Source organism: Meles meles, chromosome 1, assembly GCF_922984935.1.
Source record: "Meles meles chromosome 1, mMelMel3.1 paternal haplotype, whole genome shotgun sequence".
In the NCBI taxonomy this organism is placed as follows: domain Eukaryota; kingdom Metazoa; phylum Chordata; class Mammalia; order Carnivora; family Mustelidae; genus Meles; species Meles meles.
In genome coordinates, this window is record NC_060066.1 from 73,334,641 (window position 1) to 73,355,436 (window position 20,796).

The window sequence follows — 20,796 nt, forward strand, 5'->3', positions numbered from 1 at the left end:
AACCTGGTGGACTGAGATGAGGAGTCATGTTCTTATCAAAAGTTGCCAACCAGTTATCTGGGCCTTCCTCCAAGCTCCGTTCCCTCAATGTCCCAAAACCCCCCAAAGTAGCCTGGCTGTGTCTTATGCAATTATATTCAAATCCTACTCAAATAGAATCTGCGTCGCTGCCCTTTTTTGGGACCTGACACTCATATGATCTCCTCTGTGCCTGCTGGGACTGTAGTTATATCTAATTTCCTGCAGCCAGTTTTCTCTGTCCCGATGCTGCATTTTCCTCTTGCACTTCAACTGTTGGTTGTAAACAGAGAGCGCTGGTGAGATTGAGGCACCCCCTGTTAGGGGCTGTAAGTAACGGAACATGATCCACACACATTCTTCCTCTGAGTAACTGCCATGCCCAGAGCAAGAAATATCAACTTTATAAAGAATCTCTTAATTCTGCAATAGATACAATTTTTTTTTAGAATATACATGAGGAGGAACAAAATTATGACAGATTCCATTCCCCTAGAGTACCGAGAAGAACCTGTGAGGTTTTGTTTTGGGAAAAGGCTTGGTAAATATCAATGAGAAACCCTGCAATTTAAAGCATGTTCAGTTTTTCTTCCAATGCTCGCGTGACAACAGAACGACAAAAGCAAACTTCAGTCCATTTTTCTCAACCCAGCAGGACAACCGCTCCCCAAGAAAGGAATTATCAGCATGAATCAACTGCAAAACACACAACCATTTTAACTGACTGAAATAATTAGCATTCATGCTGAAATGGGAGGTCCCCCTGGACACTTGAAATGAAAGAATATAGATGAAGAGAAAACTTCCATCCCAGCTCGATTTGAAAAGTTTCATGGTGATGGGTGGATAAACTGGGGAATTCCCGGAGGTCAACGTTTGAGGTTCCTTTGCAAATCTGAATGGATATAATTTTTGAATGGATTTAATTTTAGATCTAAATGGAAACCAACATATTGAAGATATGAAACAAATCAATTATAAGGTCCTAAAGATACAAAGCAATTCACTCGAATTTGTGTGAAAACATTATTTGGTTGGAAACATTTTAAATCTTCTCTATCCCTTTAAAAAATGTCTTACTTGCTTTACTTTATAAAACTAAATGATACCAGCTGAAAGCTCATCTCATCTCAATTAAGTCAATTTAAAGACAAAATTTCAGTTTATGCTTTATATAGCACTAAAATAACATAGGGCTCCAACCCCATGAAATAACAGGGATTCAAAGTTACCATGGATGAAAACATATAACAGAGTCTGAATATCACTCTTTGTTTGCTTCTTTTTATCATTTAAAAAAATCTTTCTTTAATGAGTCATAAATCCGTAAGACTTTTCATCTTGAATGGACCTTGAAAATCACATCATAAGAGAGTTTCTTCATTTAGAAATGATGAAATAATTGCAAAGAAATGCAGTTTAAGAGATTAAGTGACCTTAACATTATGAAATTCATCATCAAACACCTAATTTAGAATCTGAAAATAACAGTATCATAGAACACATACCGGGCGTTACTCCCCTTCCTTACTCTCTCCAGGTTTCAGGCTATGTACTTATTGACCAAAGGAAGGCAGGGAAAAGGATAATCAAGATGCACAAATACTGAAATACCAAAGCTTATAACCCACACAACATCAGAAGGCTCTATGACAAAGCTTTCAGGTTGACGTTAAGTCAATTAACTTGCCACTCTAAAGATATTTAAAAATAATAATGACAGCACTTTGCAGAAATGGTTATAGCCCTCTGGCATTATCTGGGAAAATGACCATTTATGGCTCCATCCAATGTCAACAATTCTACATGCAGCATAAGACATAACACAACTATTTTAAGCTCCACTGTTGAGTAGAGTAAATGTACCTCCCAGCCTTCAATGTGAGACTGCCATTCCTCTAAACTTCTAACTTCTCTATCTGCCTCTTGGCCTCATTTATGTTGGGGTAGACAGCTTTCATGGCTTGGAGGGCTTCCATTACTGCTGCGTAGACACTGTGTTTCCTTGGAGTCCACTTCAGCAACTCCTGTTTATACACACAAAAAAAAAACAAATCGCCTTTTGATCTTCAGCTTTCTGGTACAGCAGGTTCAGAATGACCAGGAAATGAGAACTGCAGAGATCGTGAGAGCCACCTTCAGAAGGGACATCACAAACTCCACTGAAATTCAGATCAATGAATGTACGTTACCCTGACACACATTTTGCAGCTCCTTTAATTTTTTGGCCTTAAAATTATTTTGTTTTAAAAACTAAATTAGATTTCTCCTTTTCAATTGTCAAGTATCTCACCTGCAGCATGTAATTTGTTTATAAGATTGACCTCTGCTCCAACAGAAATAAATAATAGAAATAAATGCTCTTTAAGGGCTTCATCCCCCCATTGCAAACAGTTTATCAAAATATTTTTTCCAACCCCGCACGGTGTTGTCCCCAGAGGAACCGTATGAAACACAACAATGTACATCTCACTGTATTTCCAGTGATGTTTCAGCATCCTTACATACGTTAGCGCCCCTTATAAACACAGCCACCCCTTTCCCTAGCCCTGTGTTGAGGAACCCTAAGAAATTCATGACTGCTTAACACACTGTTATTTCCTTGTCTAAGAGGACTGTACAGATCATGAACTGTCTTCATAATAGCAGAGGTGGGTTGTCACTTTAGACTGGCTTATGAAAGCCAACTCTCTCTCCATGCGTCTACAAAAAATATCTTCTAAATGAGCTCCCACAGATCTCCCTGATGATGAAAACTGTGCCAGCATATCCAAGTACCCAAATAATACCATGACCAAATCTGTAAACTTTTACCTGTCTTCCCAAGGGTGACTGTTATTATCCCCCATTTTATGGAGATGGTAAATGACAAAAGCGATAAAATCAATTTCTTAAAGTCATTCAGGTAATTAGAGATCACTTAGTACCAGAGCAGGTATTATAAAAGCCAGGTTTCCTACCAGACTATGCTGCAGGATCATCTAAAAACCAACACTCTTCGGATTTGACTGGCATGGCTTGACACAATTCAGTCAATAAACTAGATCAAGGGGATCAAAGAGTCAACTGTGCTGAGAACAGACCGGATTCACTAAGACAATGAAGCTTTAACACCTCCTAAAAAGCTCTAAAATTTTAGTGGCATAGAAGCCTCTTCTGGCTGTGGCAGAGAAAAGGGATCAGTAAATCCTCTTCCTAAAAAAAAACAACTGTAAACTCAGCAAAATTGTCAAAAATATCAACTTCAGGGCTCTGGAAATCAACTAAAGTCAAACAAAAAAAAAAAACAGAGAAGTGTTTTTTCATGAAAAACTGTGGAAATTTCTGGTAAGAAAGGTGGGAGTCTATAGCATTCTCACAAGAGCTTCTTCCACCTTCCCCCTGCCTCCTTGTGCTTCCGCCCTCCTCAGCTCGCCCTGCACAGTGGCCCTATCAAAATGGTGCTTCCACAGTGGCTCTCCTGCAGTGGCCCCATCACACGGGCCCTGACATAGTGATAGACCCTGAAAACCTGCTTTCAGTTGGGGCTGCAGAAAGTAAATATCTCACTCCTGAGGGTGTTGTCAATAAAGTTAGCACACTATATAAGAAAAATGGAGAATGCCCACAATTCCTTTGGCCTGAGATTATAGCCCTCTTCGGAGCACATATCAGGCTGTGCATCTGTAGAAAAGACCCAAGGGGGAAGTGGTGTCCCCATGGAAAGGAAAACCTAGATCTGACTTGAAAACTGCCTACCCTCTGAATGTCTCCCCCACCCCCCCTAAAGTAACACATAGATCCATAAACAAGATGATTAACGATGTTTGGTCACCTCTGACAAACCACAGACAGAACTAAGTTAAGCAGTTACTGGAGTGACCCCTAAAAAGAGAGGCTAAATTAAAAAACAAAAAATTGAGTAGAGAGAGCAGTTGCACATACAAGAGTCACAGGTTCTTAAATCAAGTCCAGGAAAGTTACAAAAAGACAAAACAGAACAACACAAACAAAAAACAACAACCAACTTCAGGAAATAGACTTGATAAATTAAGATGAATATTGTTCTTAGAGCAATCACCCCCCCAAAAAAATAGTTCAAAAAAATCAACAGAGGAAATAAAACAGTACACTAAGGAAGGTAAAGGAGGACCAGAGGGGCAACAACAAAAACACATACAGAAAAAACAATAAAATGGTACCTGTCAATACAACAATACCAATAATTCAGTTAAAGATCAATGAATGGAACACTCCAATCAAAAGTCAGAGATGATCAGGCTGGATAAAAAAATCAAGATCCATAATGATGTACTGTAGTTGGCTAATTGAATTTAAATAAAGTAAAATAAAAAAAAATAGGCAAGATCCAACTATATACTGTCTCCCAGAGACATGTTTTAGATTCAAAGACCTAAATAGTTTGTAAGGAAAATACTGGAAAAAGATACACAAACAGTACAAGAAGTGCCATGGCTATAATAATATCAGCCAAAACAGACTTTAAGAAATATCCCTAGGGACAAAGAAAAACATTTTATGATCAATAGAAATACAAATACAAGCACTTTCAATGAATATATATTTAACAACAGAGCCCCAAAACATATAAAACAAAACTGACATAATTGAAAGGCAAGACAGACAATTTAACAATAATACCTATAGATTTCAATATCCTACCCTCAATAACTGACAGAACACCTAGAGGAAAAGAGAAAGAAGAGAACAACAACACTATGAACAAAACTGACCTAACATTTATAGAACATTCCACCCAACAGTTACAGAATATGCATAGTTTTTAAGCACACATGGAGCATACAGAGAGGGGGAAAAAACAAAAAAACAAAAAACTCCAGGACAGACCATATGCTAAACCATAAAAATGTCTTAATGAATTTAAAAAGATTTAAATGATTTAATTATGTTCTCTGACCAAAATGGAATTAAATTTAAAAAGTCAACTACAGGAAGAAATCTGGAAAATTCCAACCTTGGGAAATAAAGTAACGGAATGTTAAAACTCATCATTCTAAGATTTTACCCTACTGACAAGCTCAAAAGTCAACCGGCCAGAGATTTCTGGATGCTGGAAAAACACATGAAACTCCTAGGCCAGAGCTACAGGAATTTTTTTTTTCCTGAAAGCAATAGCAGTAGCCAGAGTATCATTATTTTGGGGCCATTTTGCCAAGGCTCAGTTCCCAAATCGCAACACAAGAAAGACCAGGTGGCCCATGCACATGGATACCAGGAAAGGAGACATGAGTCTAAGAACCATGCATCTTTCATGAGGGCAGCAGGCGTGACTGCCCGCCACTTAGGAAGAAGAGAATATCTCTACCTTCTGATATAAACATCCTTTATATCATGATATAAACATCCTTTATATCATGATATAAACATCCTTTAAAGATCAGCCAGAACAAAAGCAGTCAGTTCCTCTGCTCAGAAAATGTGCAGGGACACAGTCCCATGCAGAACTGCCTTCCAAGACAAACTCTAAATAAAGAATAGACGACAGATATTACGAAGGCAATGAGACCTTTTCAATAACTGAATGAAACTGAAAACACATGTAAAATTTTATGGAATAAAACTAATGCAGTGTGTAGGACAAAATCATAGCTTTAAACACCTACGTCGGAAAAAGCAAAAAGTCCCAATAAAAACTCTTGACAAACTATGAATATAGTGGAACTTCTTCAACTGGAAGAGGACATCTGTGACAACAGTAAACTTCACACTTCATGATGAAAAACTGATTGATTTCCCCCAAGATCAGAAACAAGGCAGGCATGTCTGTTCTTATCACTTCTATTCAATAGTAAACTGGTTCTAACCAGTGCAAAACCCAGGGGGAAAAAAAGACATCTATATTGAAAAGGAAGTAATATAACTGTCTTTACTCTCAGATGACTTCATTCTATATGTAAAGTGTCCTAAAGAATCTACCAAAAAACTACTAGAACTAATACATGAATTTAAAGCATACGATACAAAAATATACAATAAACAAAAATAAATAAAAGTCAAATGCTTATATGGTAGCAATGAACAGTCCAAAAAATGATATTAAGATCATTCCTCTTAGTGAAATAAGTCAATCAGAGAAAGACAACTATCATACGATCTCCCTGATATGAGGACGTGGAGATGCAACATGGGGGGTTAGGGGATAGGAGAAGAATAAATGAAACGAGATGGGATTGGGAGGGAGGCAAACCATAAGTGACTCTTAATCTCACAAAAAAAAAAAAACAGGTTTGCTGGGGGAGGGGGCTTGGGAGAGGGGGAGCGGGCTTATGGACATTGGGGAGGGTATGTGCTATCGTGAGTGCTGTGAAGTGTATAAACCTGGCGATTCACAGACCTGTACCCCTGGGGATAAAAATACATTATATGTTTATCAAAAAAATAAGAAATAAATAAAAAATTTAAAAAAAGAAAAGAAAAAATCATTCCGATCACAGCAGCATCTAAAAGAGCAAAATACTTGGGAAAAAAATTAACAAAGTAAGTATAAAACCTGAATACAGACTTCTTAAATAAAATGAAAATATGTTCATATGGAAAAAATTTAATAAATCCTACTTCAACAAAATGTAAGAATTTTGATGTCCAAAAGATAACATTTTTAAACAAACCACACTGAGTGGAAATATTCACAAATTATATGTCAGACACAGAAGATGTGTTCCAAAATAAAGAACACTTATAGCTCAATATAAGATTAACATCTCAATTTAAAAATGGAACAAAAGATTTGAATAAGCATTTCACCAACAGGATATATGAATGTCTAATAATAACATTGAAAGCATGCCTGGTATCAATGGTCATGAGAGAAATGCAAATAAAAATCAACTTGAGATAAACTACACATCCACTAACCCAGCTATAATTGTAACTGGTAATACCACATGTTTGCAAAAATATAAAGAAACTGCAAACGTTCATTGCCGGTGTATATGGCACAGTCATTTTGGCAGTTTCTTAAATATACACTTACTATGACCTAGCAATTCCACTCTTAGCATCCATGCAAGAGAATGAAAATATCCAGACTTGTACATGAATGTTCATCTCACCATCGTTGATAAAACAGTTCAAACTGGACATTTCCTGACTTTTTCTATACTAATACCTCTCTCTGAAAAGATCTTCAAGGCCCATCATTAATCATACTTGCTTGCTGACCCAAAGTCCATACACCGGCAAATGGATAAATAAAATATGGTATAGCCATACAACGAATACTATCCGGCAATAAAAATGAATGGCATATGGATACATGTTACAATGGAGATGAACCTCAAAACATTTACTCAGTAGAAGAAACCAGGTGTAAAATATTACATTGAACGATTCCATTTATAAGAACTATCCAGAAAAGGCAAACTACAGAGATTGAAAGTAAATCAATGATTGCCTAGAGTTTACAGGGGTTGTAGAGATGAGCCATGAGCAGGCATGAGGGACTTTTCAGGGTGCTAGAAATCTCTATAACTGGATAGTGGGGATGGTTCCTCCACTCCACAATTGGCTAAATAGTATTGAATTGTACACTTAAAATGTGGTCCTCACGGGCAATTAAATTGTCCAAATTACTACCAAAATATGCATTTCTCTGTGCTATCCTAAAGAAATAAAACATATATTCTTGGCACCTGGGTGGCTCAGTGGGTTAAAGCCTCTGCCTTCAGCTCAGGTCATGATCCCAGGGTCCTGGGATCGAGCCCCACATCCGGCTCTCTGCTTAGCGGGGAGCCTGCTTCTCCCTCTCTCTGCCTGCCTCTCTGCCTACTTGTGATCTCTGTCTGTCAAGTAAATAAATAAAATCTTTAAAAAAAACATATATTCTTACTCTATCTGTGGAAAGTGTGTAAGGAACTTATGTAGGAGAAAGTTCAATCTTTAAATTTCTTCCTTCCTGTGACGGCCCCACTTACAGCTCTCTTAGCAAAAGCAAATGAAACCCTAGGAAGCTGAGGGATATACAAGAGATGATGAACTCTGGCATAAATGTCTTCTCTCACTAAGAATCTCACTAAGAATCTGAGGTTCTCACAAACAATTCAGTCAGCCAGGAGAGGCCATTTTCAGTGTTTTCCCATCCATGAGCTTCTGCCAACTCTCCCTTCTTACGATTAGGGTCCTTTGGGACTCTAGTCTCCTAGTCCGGACACATTTAAAGCATTGTCCCATGAGTAATTTTTGCACCACATTGACGCTAGTCCTTGGTTCCTTAGAGAGCCTAGCAACAAATCACAGCGTATGGTAACACTCATATATATACTTACCAAAAGAAATGTGCGGATTGTTCTTATTTTGTTAAGTTCGAGAAGCAATTTCTGTGCCTTCTCATGGTTACTACAATATTCATCATAGATACGAAACTTGTCTTTCTGTGAATTTGAATAAGGATAAGTTAGAGTCATGGTAATACCTATTTGGAAAGATCAACCTGTGTGATGTTTGCGAACATATTTTATGTGTCCAAAGCGTTTACTATATTTTGGGAGCTCTACTCTATGTATGTATCTAAGCACACTTCATTTACCAATTTTCTGATTCAAGAAGAATAATCTAGGAAAAAAGGTTATACGAACTAGAGTCCAATATGATGTATGCAATACTAAGTAAATGAGCCAAATGGTAGCAAATTACAGAGAAGAGATTATTTAGCTTTCCTGAGACGGTTCAGATACAGCTTTAAAAAAAAAAAAAAGTAGTATCTGAGCAAGGTTGAGAGAGATGAATGCATCATTCCCAGGCAGGTGAGGGAAGAAAGCATTTTAGGAACAGGGAAAAGCATGTGCCTGATCATGCAGGAATAGAGAGACCTAGTACCCTGCAGTTCACATGCACCAATCTGGACAGCTGTGTTTAGGAGGGACACGGACAAACAAGAGAATAGTCAGCAACAAGTGACTAAGATAATGATGGACTCTGGAGACTCTACTCTAATATGAGACTCTCTGTGACAAAGTATGAGAGGTCATTTCAAGAATAATCATTTGTTAGTATAATAAAGTAAGGAAATGGTAGCTACTTTCAGACAGCTGTCATAGTGTAATGGGACTTACAACACTGTGTAGCTCCAAAACACAAAACTAAGACCACGGGGTGGACATTGCAGGGCAATCCATAATGGGCAGTGGTAGGCAGATTCAGGATTAACATAAAGATCTTCTAGTGTTTATAGCTTTCATTAAAAGTGATCAAGTAGGAACAAGATAAATAACCTTCGTATTTGCCACAGAAGGGGTACTTTCAAAAAGGGAGTAATTTCACCATCATGACCTCTAAGCATCCTTCTGTCATTAGATTTTTCTCTCAGCAGCTAGGATTAGTATCTACCAAAGCAACTCCAATAAGAGGAAGACACAGAAAATGTATTGATCAAATATTAGAGCCGAAGTACACCCTCTGGAATTTCCATGACATACATTTGGAAAGCAACACTGAGTGCTATTTTATATAGCCAGCAAAAAATATTTTGAGTTACTTATATTTTGAGTTACTTATTTCAAGAGATGGTATGACCCAAAAGGAAATACGCTTCAGAAATAGTTTAGCTAAATTCATGGATGACAGATTCATAGTGTGTTACTGAGGAAATGGATGTCAGAGTGCAAGATTCCCATGTGAGGCTCTGGACTAAGTCAGCAGATGCTCCAGCTGGCAGAAGATGTGAATTCATTCATGAAGAGGAACAGTCTGCATTAAGTGGACACAAACATGCGTGGTTTCCAGTCATACCCAAGGAAAGTACGGCTTGATCTTCCTGCGCCAAGGAGCCTCTCTCCATTTAATATTAAGTACCTTTATGAAATATTTCCTGATTATAAAAAGAACATATGCAGCTTTGCCCACTCCAGACAGAATTACAGACCTAAAAATTACATACCGTTAACTTTCTAAAGGCTAAATGGAAATAAAAAATAAACAAAAATTGACTTCTGTGACAAAATACTCTTTTGCATTTTTAAATAAAACATCAATTGTATGGCATTTTGGTACAGAGCGGAATTCAGGTGGGTGAAAATTAGCATCAGTGGAATGTTATAAATAGCAGCGCTATTTTTTTTTTTGCTATGAATGCCCTTCATTTCTGAAAATAATTTTCATTTTATAGGTGATTTCTTTATAAATCAATTGCACAAATAATTTCAACTATCCTGTCTAAAGAGACTAAAATGCCAAGAACTAACTTGTTGGAAAAAAGAAAAGGCTGTTTGTTCTTCACTGAATAAAATGGATGATGTGAGGACCTCACCCCTTTCCTGGCTCTCAGTGGAAGATTTCATTGGCCTTAAAAGACCCCAAACTTTCGGTGTCACATTTTACTTCTACACTGAGTTCTCACATGCTACTGTGCCAAAAGCTAAACCTTAAAATCTGGGAGATGGGGCAGAGCTTCTAAAATAAACAGAAACTGATCTTACAAAGTGAAGAAAGCGGGTTCCCACTTCTTGTTGAGTGTTAGGTTCTGGATGCAGGCATTCTTCCACGCCTTTTAAAAATGCCTTAGGTACAGCAAGGATATCTTCAATATTTGAGAACAGCATCTACAAATAAATATAATAAGTGCAATAATGAAGCAGGTCAAAAAAAAAAGTCCATGAGAGGATAGTATTCTCTTTGCAAGCTGAAAATTTCAGGGCATGCTTATCCTTTCTACCCACGCAGAGGGAGGGCAGAGGACCAATTTTGTCTGGACATCCTTTCTACTCCTACACAGCTCTGGGAACCAGGAACCCATTCCTGGCTCTCAGGAAAAGCCCGAATAACTAAATCCAAGCGTGACAGTCCCCAACCCATTAGTGAGAATGGGCAGTAGGTAACATAGTGCAGGCAGATTTGCTGGCAGGCTTTTGGGGGCAAAGGCTTCTTTGGTCTCTGGAACAGCATCCTGGAATGGACAGCTTCCCCTCTGGAAAGGTGCTGTGTCTGGAAGTGATAGCTTGGACAGCTACAAGGTCATTTTGCAGGGATGAGAAGAGCCAGCCCTGGGCAAAGCAGATAACCTGGATGAAAGTGAAGAGCTAGACAGAACCTGGCAATCTTATCGACCTCTCTGAGTCACAGGTCCTGAACCTTCTCTTCTGTCTGGAGTCCCCAAATGAGAGCTGATGTGTCTTCAACTTGTTTGAATAATAAGTGTCTATTGCTTGGGACCAAAAGCACACAAACTAAAATGCTCCCATGGTAAGAGAATTTGAAAGTTCATTTTTAATTTATAAAAAAATAGTCAGAAGAGCCTATAAAAATCCTTGGGAATTTTTTTTTTTTTTGTAAAATAAAACAGCAAATCAGCACCAAAAATAAACATCAATAATAATTTAGGCAGCTTAAATGAATAATAACAGTAGTGTATATAATTTTCATTTACCTCCTCCCCCTTTACAAAACTCTTCATCATTTTCCTTTCTTGCAGCCTAAAAGGAAAGGCTTATACATGTGTTTCTGAGTTGAAGACATTATGCAGACATTTTCTGCACCACGGAACCACCCAAATCATTTACTCTTTGGTGATCAAAGATTGAAGTCACATTTGTCCACATCTTGCCTTCCTAAGCCACCTCAGGCAAATCTCCCACTTAGGGTTCTGTTCCCCCCTCCTCACAGACACTGAGGTTCTTGGTCATGTGTTTTTCTTCCTCTTTTCAAACTGCCCAAAGGCCTCAGCAAAAAATTGTTCCATGTCCTCTACGCCTCTACGTAATCATCACTCTGTTTCTTTTCCCAAACCCTCTTTCCCTTTATCTCAGGGTCGCCCACACAAGTGACTGGCACAGAACTTATAGTGGAACTGAGGAGAAGCTCAAGAGCCTAGAGTAACATCCCACAGAAGAAATTTTAACTAAAAGGGAATGTGTGCTTGGGTTGAGGGCAGACTGTGCCTCTTCTCACCTTCACTGTTTCTTCTGTTACATTTTGATCAATTTTTGATGCAGCACACTGGTTTATTCAGTGTAAGAATACCTGCATGAAACAAACAAAAAAAAAAAGATATTGTGAAGGCAACATTAGGTTAATAAAATAACACGGTGTTGATTAGAACTAAATTTTTTATAGGAAACCAGAGTTTAAAAACCCAGTAACTCCTGAGAATAATAGTTTAGTTGTAAAAGGTGAAACCCTGGTTCACAGTGGTTTCTCCCTGGGAATTATATCCTTCAGAATTTGGGGGCAAGGGGCGCCTGGGTGGCTCAGTGGGTTAAGCCGCTGCCTTCGGCTCAGGTCATGGTCTCAGGGTTCTGGGATCGAGTACCGCATCAGGATCTCTGCTCAGCGGCGAGTCTCCTTCTCTCTCTCTCACTCTGCCTGCCTCTCTGTCTACTTGTGATATCTCTCTGTCAAATAAATAAACAAAATCTTTAAAAAAAAAGAATTTGGGGGCAAGACCAAAAGTGATCATGTATATATGAACTAAACTTATCCACCACGATCTCAATGTTCTGTGGTAAACAGTTAGGAGTCAAAATTTCCTAAATTTCTAAGTCTTGCGAAGAACAAAACACCAAAATCTAATGAAAAATGAGACTTCTAATTTAAAAAAAGGGGGGGGTCAGAAATTCCAAGGTGATTCTTTGGAACTGAGATAGACTGAGGGAAGGAAGTAGGGAGTCAAAGACCAAAAGAGAATGAAAGAGAAAAAGAGAAAGAAAGTGACTCTTCAAGAAGGAATGAAACAATTTCCCTTCCTTCTTAACTACCCCCTCCCAAATTTTAGAAAGCCAGATTTTGTATTTCTGGGATCCGGTCAGGGCTCTTCAAAGCCCTATGGTAGGCAAAACATTTCCTTAGTATTTCAAAGATCTGGACTCTCCTTAATAAGTCATTAATTAAGCTTGGACCCATGACCAAGTAAGCTATTATTTTAGCAAAGGAAGAAAAGAGTGGAAAGAGCTATTTATATTGGGCCTTAAAAGAGAAACTTTGGAAGGAAAAGGAGAAGTGACCTTCCATCCAGTAAATCTGGCTTGTGTCTTCAAGACATTGCTCATTAACCACCTAGTAACCAGGTGAAATCATGGTTTCTCTTGTCTGTCTTAAGAACTTCAAGCACTGGGGCGCCTGGGTGGCTCAGTGGTTTGAGCCTCTGCCTTCGGCTCAGGTCATGATCTCAGGGTCCTGGGATCGAGCCCCGCGTCGGGCTCTCTGCTCAGTGGGGAGCCTGTTTCTCCCTCTCTCTCTCTGCCTGCCTCTCTGCCTACTTGTGACCTCTCTCTGTCAAATAAATAAATAAAATCTTAAAAAAAAAAAAAGAACTTCAAGCACTACCAGCCAAGTTGGGGAATGATTACACAGCCCATCAATCCCCAGGGCACACAGAGTCTCCAAGGAACCTCTGGATACTATATCAAACAAATGAAGACTAAAGTAAGAATCCCATTTTTGACATGCTATATTTACAAACACTTAAGAGATTAAGAAAACCCAGTATTGCTCATAACGTTCCACAGTTATCACCCTCAAGCACATTGGAGTAAGAATATGAAATGGCACAGGGGCGCCTCGGTGGCTCAGTTGGTTAAGCATCCAACTCTTGATTTCAGCTCAGGTCCTGACCTCTGAGTTGTGAGATGGCGCCACCCATCAGGCTCTGGGCTGAGTGTGAAGCCTACTTTAGATTCTCTTTCTCTTTCTCCCTCTGCCTCTGCCTATGCCCCTCACCCCTCCCTCTCTAAAAAAGGGGGGGGTATAAAATGGCACCACATTTCTGGGAACAACTTGACCATATATCTCAAATTTTTAAATGGGCATACCCTTTAACCCAGAAATTCTTACCTCCATGAATTTATCCCAAGAAAACTTTCAAACAAGACGAAATAGTAATTACAAAAGTGAAAACATTGGAAACAACCTAAATGCCCATTAAAAGGGAATCATTTATATTATGGTACATGCAAATTACAAAATACTATGCAGAACTATAATCATAAATGGAATGTGATAAAAATTTCATAGAAATATGTATAGACAGATGTCTATAAAATATTGTGTCATGAACAAATTTATCAAACAGCGTTCTTGATAGGTGTACACATATATGTACGCACATATACATATTACATGCAAGTATATAAGCATAAATATATTTGTGAAATGGCAGTGTGCATCCATACTAAGAAAAAATATGCAGCACATATCAAAATGCAGCAGTGGTTAAAGTGACCTTTGTATGCCTCCTTATGCACAGAATATTTGGCTGTGAGCATACGGCAACATTACTAAAAAGAAAAGCAAAACTATTTAAAAGAAACAAAACAAATGAGCCATAGGACCTCATTCCTAGCATTAGCTTCAAACCCCTCTCTATATCCGAGTCAATCAGTTCATGTTTCAGTCTATAACTACAAAGCCACATCAATACTAACAGCCTCAACAGAATGAAATAATTCAGCTGAATTAAATAAACTTAATAAGAAAGGAATGGAGGGCACCTTGTCTTTTTAATTGGAAACATGTGATGTGATTTTTGAACTATTATCTAGAGTTCAGTAAAATTGCTCATGAAAAGAGATTTCAAATTTTCTGACTTTGCCCGTTTTAATCACTATCAGTCTCATTTTTAATTTTAGATTTGGTTTTGTACGCTCTTATCAAAAAGGCTCCATCAGTTCTTTCCACTTAGTTTTAAAATAGCATGGTGGTGTAGTCGCCTAGTTTACATTTCATGTTGACCACACAGTAAACAGGTAACCTCCCATGCAAGCAAAACCGAAAGTTCACCTCTACATTTATAAACCTTTTCCTAGGAGCTGAACACAGTCACATTCTGAAGCCCATGAATTAAAGTAAGGAGACAGTACGAATGAATCAAAATAGGAGTTAGAAAGGCACATACAAACTAAGAAAGTAAACTGTTTCTTCACCTGACTTTTTATCTTCTTAGCCTCTGGGACAACATGGAACTTTTTGTTTAGCTGTATATGAAAGAAAACCTGGAAATTGTTAACATTTCTGATGAGGCATTTATCTTCCTAAGAGCTTGATTTTATATACACAGTTCAGTCAGATTTCAGATAGTTTGCCTAGAGCACAAAATCACGAAATCTGACATACTGGACAAAACACGTAAGTCTACCTCTTTAAGATAAAGAAAAATAACGTGTTTTCAGAATCCTCTTGTAACAACCAGCATCTACAAAGTCCTTTCAGATTTTGTAATTGGAGCATTTAATTTTTCTCCAATCAGTCAAAGAAGCATTAATACCCTAAATACAAAAATACATGAGGGATTTCATATGCTGTTTTATCTCTGCTTTCATTAATTCCCTTTGGTCCAGAGTTTCATCAGAATTAGGTCATCTTCACTTTGATACGAATACACTGAAAATAAGTACCAGAAAAACTTATAATGCCAGTGGTTCTCAAGCTTTTTATGGTGCATGAAATCTGGAGAGTTTCTTCTAATTGTAGATTGCCCTATCCCCAGAAGGTCTGACTCAGCAGACTAGTTGAGGACCCAGGGGTAAGTTCACCAGATGATTCTGATGCATTCGGTCTAGAGACCACATCTGATGAACACTCCTGGGAATTCATTCTTCCAAAGATGAAAGAAACAGACTGTGAAAAAAAACAAGTGAGTGAGTCTCAATAGCAAAAATGGGTTCCGTTATTTCTTCTTCATTTTCAAACACTATGTCAGCTCCCTCTATGCACAATAACCTCTGGATCTGCCACTTGGTGCTCCTGATCATCACACCAGAGGATACCCTTTGGACCATGAACCTCAAATATGGGCTGCATAAATGGGGCATAATAATGTCTAAAGCCTAGGGAGATGCAGAGACCAGTGAGATAAGACAGACTACACTGCATTTGGAAGTTGGAAGAGGTGAGGCTCACAGTTGCCCCTTCTTGTACCTTCCAGCTTGCAGGTGTGTTAGCATGAACTCAGTTTGCCAGCATTCCCCTAACAATGATTACACAACACATTCCTAGATTCGCTGCAGTCAGGGGCTTTTCTTTCCCTACACCAAGAACAGAACTCGTCATCTCCTCTTCAATTTCTTCTGTATTGTTTTTTTCCTACCATATCTTTGGTAAAACAGGGTAAATGCCATATATTAATTAAAGCTTAAGAAAGCTAAAAATGTCACAAATGTGCTACCAAGAAAGTAAAAGGAGGAAGAAAACTCATGAGGATAGAGACAAGACAGCAATTCCCTTCCTCCATGTCTGTCCATCTGGGCCACTGCTTGCTCAAAGGGTAAGGCAAACTCCACGACGAATTTTATTCTCAGAATGTACCAGTTTACTTTATAATTCTGATGTACTAATTTATCTCTTTCAACTCATTTTTTGTCCTTCCCACTCTTTCCATCAGGCATGCACAGCAGATCACTCTTAAAAGTCACACAGACATGTTCATTGCTATAACATTTTCAGATAGTTGTGGATATTCTTCTTTAATACAACACCAAATCTCAGGTCATTTCTTAAAGGGTAGTCATGATTTTTAATCTGAAACCAACCATATCAGTGAACTCTCCACACTCTGTTGCATTAACACCAACTGATCTATCTGCAGTTTGAAGAGATCTATTATATATGCTTGATGCTATAAGGTATTTTAGCAATGATTCACTGGGAGTTAAACATATCTTCAAGATATTAACACATTTTCTTATTTAATATCAAAGAAAACCCACATCACAATAGTATCAGTATCCAACTCATTAGAAAAATCTGTAAGTATGAGGAAAGTATCGAACTCATAAATTTTCCAAAACTCAAAATTCACTTGCAAACTTGAATTTATCATCATCAGCAAATACTATCAGTTGTTTTCCTTGAGGTGACAAGCTTACTTCATCCTTTTTGGAAAAAAACTATCTGCCAAATGCCTGAATGCCAGGAAACTGAAACATAGTTTATCTCACAGTTGTTATTTCAAGTAAATATAATGTTCCATAGCAACTCAATCACAAATTCTAGTCCCTGGAGACAACCATATTTTTGAGTATGAGCAGAAGTACTAGGTATACTTCCCATTTCATCACACAGAATATTAAAAAGACACATGCTCAAGAGTCAGGACTTAATAAAACTCGTAATTTTTACAGCTTTAAGTGAAATTTGTATCCCCTTGTCACTCCCTCATGAGTGAGGACCAGGAAGTATGTCATGGCTACTAGTAGAGTTTGGTGCCACTGCTGGATTCACACTAAAACATCAGCAGTTTTACACCTGACTGATTTTCCCCCACCAGTGTAAGCAACAGCACAGTAGCGGGTTGGGGGGGGGGTGGAAGCAAATAAACTCTTAGTATTACCACGAGAATAGCTTTAACCTTATATATTCTCCAAAAGGATTTTTGCAAAACCCCAAAAACCTGCAAAGCACACGTTGAGAACCACTGTTTTAGGTATATAAAACATATCAATAAACAAAATAGTCAAGAATTTCTGCTCTTATTCTAGTGGGAGGAGGCAGACGATATGCAATAAACATAATAAACATATTCAGCGTACTAGAAGCTAGGTGCTAAAACTGAGCAACGAACTTACTGTAATAATAACATATCTACACACAATTGAAAAAAATTATTATTAAATGTTACCAAACATTTAAATTATACCAAGTCTCTACAATCTCTTTCAGAAAACAGGAGTAGAAGAAACATTTCCTAACTTGTTTTATGAGGCCAGCATCATCCTAATACCAAAACCAAAGACTTCACAAGAAAATAATGGACCAATATCTCTTATAAGTATAAACGTTCTAAGTGGGGCACCTGGGTGGCTCAGTGGGTTAAAGCCTCTGCCTTAGGCTCAGGTCTTGATCTCAGTGTCCTGGGATCAAGCCCCGCATAGGCTCTCTGCTCAGTGGGGAGCCTGTTGCCTCTTCTCTCTCTGCCTGCCTCTGCCTACTTGTGATCTCTATCTGTAAAATAAATAAATACGATCTTTTAAAAAGTTCTAAGCAGGGGCGCCTGGGTGGCTCAGTGGGTTAAAGCCTCTGCCTTCGGCTCAGGTCATGATGCCAGGGTCCTGGGATCGAGCCCAGCATCTGGCTCTCTGCTCAGCAAGGAGCCTGCTTCATCCTCTCTCTGCCTCCTTCTCTGCCTACTTGTGATCTCTGTCTGTCAAATAAATAAATAAAATCTTTAAAAAAAAGTTCTAAGCAAAATATTAACAAGTAAAAGCCAAAAATGTCTAAAAACAATTGTACTCCACAACCAAGGGGAATTTACCATAGGTATGCAAAGCTGGTTCAACATTCTAAAATCAGTTAATGAAATCCATCTCATTACCGATCTAAAAAGAAAAATCATACGATCTGATCAAAAGATGAAGAAAAAAGCATCTGACAATTCCAACACCCACTCATGACAAATACTCAGTAAACTAAGAATACAAGGGAATGTCCTCAACATTATTAAAAAAAAAAAAAAACTTTTAAAAAAACCCTACAGCTAACATCATATATAATGGTGAGAAACTAGAAAATTTCCCATTACAATCAGGACCAAGGCAAGAATGTCTCCTGTCACCACTCCTTTTCAGCATTGTCCTCCATTTCCTAGCTAATACAGTAAGACAAAAAGGGAAGTAAAAGGCTTATAGTTTGGAAAGGAAAAATATAACTGTCTTTGTTCACAAACGATATGATTGTCACTGTAGGAAATGCAAAAGAATTGACAAAAAACCTCCTGGAACTTAGAAGCAATTATAGCAAAGTTGCAGGATACGTGGTTAATATACAAAATTCACTCACTTTCCTCTGTGCCAGCAATGAACAAATGGAATTGAAATTAAAAACACAATACCATTTACATTAGCACCTCCAGAAATGAAATACTTAGGTATAAATCTAACAAATATGTACAACAGGAGGAAAGCCACAAAACTCTGATAAAAATATACCAAAAGAGACTAAATAAATGGAGAGAGGCAGTCCACATTAATGGATAGGAAGACTCGATAATGTCAAGATGCTAGTTCTTCCCAACCTGATTTAACACAACTTTAATCAAAATTCTAGCAAGTTCTTTGGTGGATATCAACAAAACGATTATAAGTTTATATGGAGAATGAAAGACTCAGAATAGTCAAAACAGTACTAAAAAAATAAGGAAAAAGTCACAAGACTGACACTACTGGATTTCAAGGCTTAATATAAAGCCATAATCAAAACAGTATGGAATTGGTCAAAGAACAAATAGATAAATGAAATACAACAGAGAGCCCAGAAACAGACTCACACAAATATAGTCAACTAAGCTTTGACAAAGGAGCAAAGGCTATGCTATACAATGGAGAAAGGATAGTCTTTCTAACAAACAGTGCTGGGAACAACTGGACATCTACATGTAAAAAGATTAGAAAAAAAAATCTAGACACAGACCTTACATCCTTCAGAAGAATTAGCTCAAAATGGATCAGAACCAAAAATAAAATACAAAACCCTAAAGTGCCTAGAATTAACATAGGGGGAAATTTTCTAGGTGACCCCACATATGGTGATGACTTTTTTAGATGTAACACCAAGGCATGATCCATGAAAAAAAATAATTGACAATCCAGACATCATTAAAATTAAAAACTTTTCCTCTGTGATGACAAGAGAATGAGAAGACAAGCCACAAACCAGAAAGTATTTCCCTAAGAATTATATGACACATGTGATAAAGAATCATAGTCCAAAATGTACAAAGTAAAACTCAACAATAAGAAAGTCAACAATGAAATTAAAAAATGGGCAGAACTGAACAGACACCTCACCGAAGATATACTCATGGCAAATAGGCATATGAAAAGGTGTTCAAATCTTGTGTCATTAGGCAGCTACAAATTAAAAGAACAATGAGATACTACACACCTATCAGAAAGGACAAAATCCAAAATACTCAGAGTGCCAAAGGCTGGCAGGATGGGGAATAATCAGAAACACTCACTCATTGCTGGTGGGAATGCAAACTGATAGAGCCACTCTGGGAAACAGTTTGGCATATTCTTACCATAAATGTTCTCACCATGCCAATTCAGTGATCGTGTTCCTTAGAAGTTACCCAAATGAGCTGAAAATTTATCCATAACAAAACCTGCACCTGCCAGTTCACAGCAGCTCTATTCATTAATGACAAAAGTGGGAAGCAATCAAGATGTCCTTCAGTAAGTGAATGGATAAATACATCCAAACGATGGAATATTCTCAACCTAAAAAAGAAATGAGCATGATCTGGCCCCTCCCTCCTCTCATATTCTGTCTCATCCCAGCTTCCCCATTCTGGGCCACTGCCCAACCACAGCCACCTCTCTGTGCCTCCCCAACAAGCCACGCCTACTTCCACCTTGGCACCTTTTCACAACCTGCTTCCTCAGCCTAAAACCCTCTTCATCTGGCTGCCTCCTACTGTCACTCACTCCTAAGCTTCAGGTCTTTCATGGCCATCCAGTCTAAGTGTTCCCTTTCCCACCCTTTCCCACCCCCCATCATTACCTACCTACCCCATTACTCTACTTTATCTACCCCATGGCATTACCTGCTCCTCCATGTCCCATTTTATGTATTTGTTTACTAGTCCCCCACCTTTATACCAGAGCTCTGTGAAGGCAGTCTACCTGTTTTGTTCACTCGGGTTTCCCCCGTGTCTCCCAACAATGCCTGGCACTTGGTAAGCACTCAATAACTTTAGTGGTATAAGTAAAAAATATTTTCTTCACTAGAGGGTCTTTGTTTCTAAAGACCACCAGACTGTGTAGTATTAATTCCCTTAGTGTATTATCTTCCCAGCTATTAGAATACAGCTAATCATCAGCAACTTAGAATATA

General features: G+C 38.1%; 1 pseudogene; it reads right to left on the minus strand.

The window, feature by feature from the left end:
• Window positions 1-1,916: 1,916 nt before the first annotated feature.
• On the minus strand, window positions 1,917-20,518 carry LOC123945926 (annotated as a pseudogene).
• Between the last annotated feature and the right edge of the window lie 278 nt (window positions 20,519-20,796).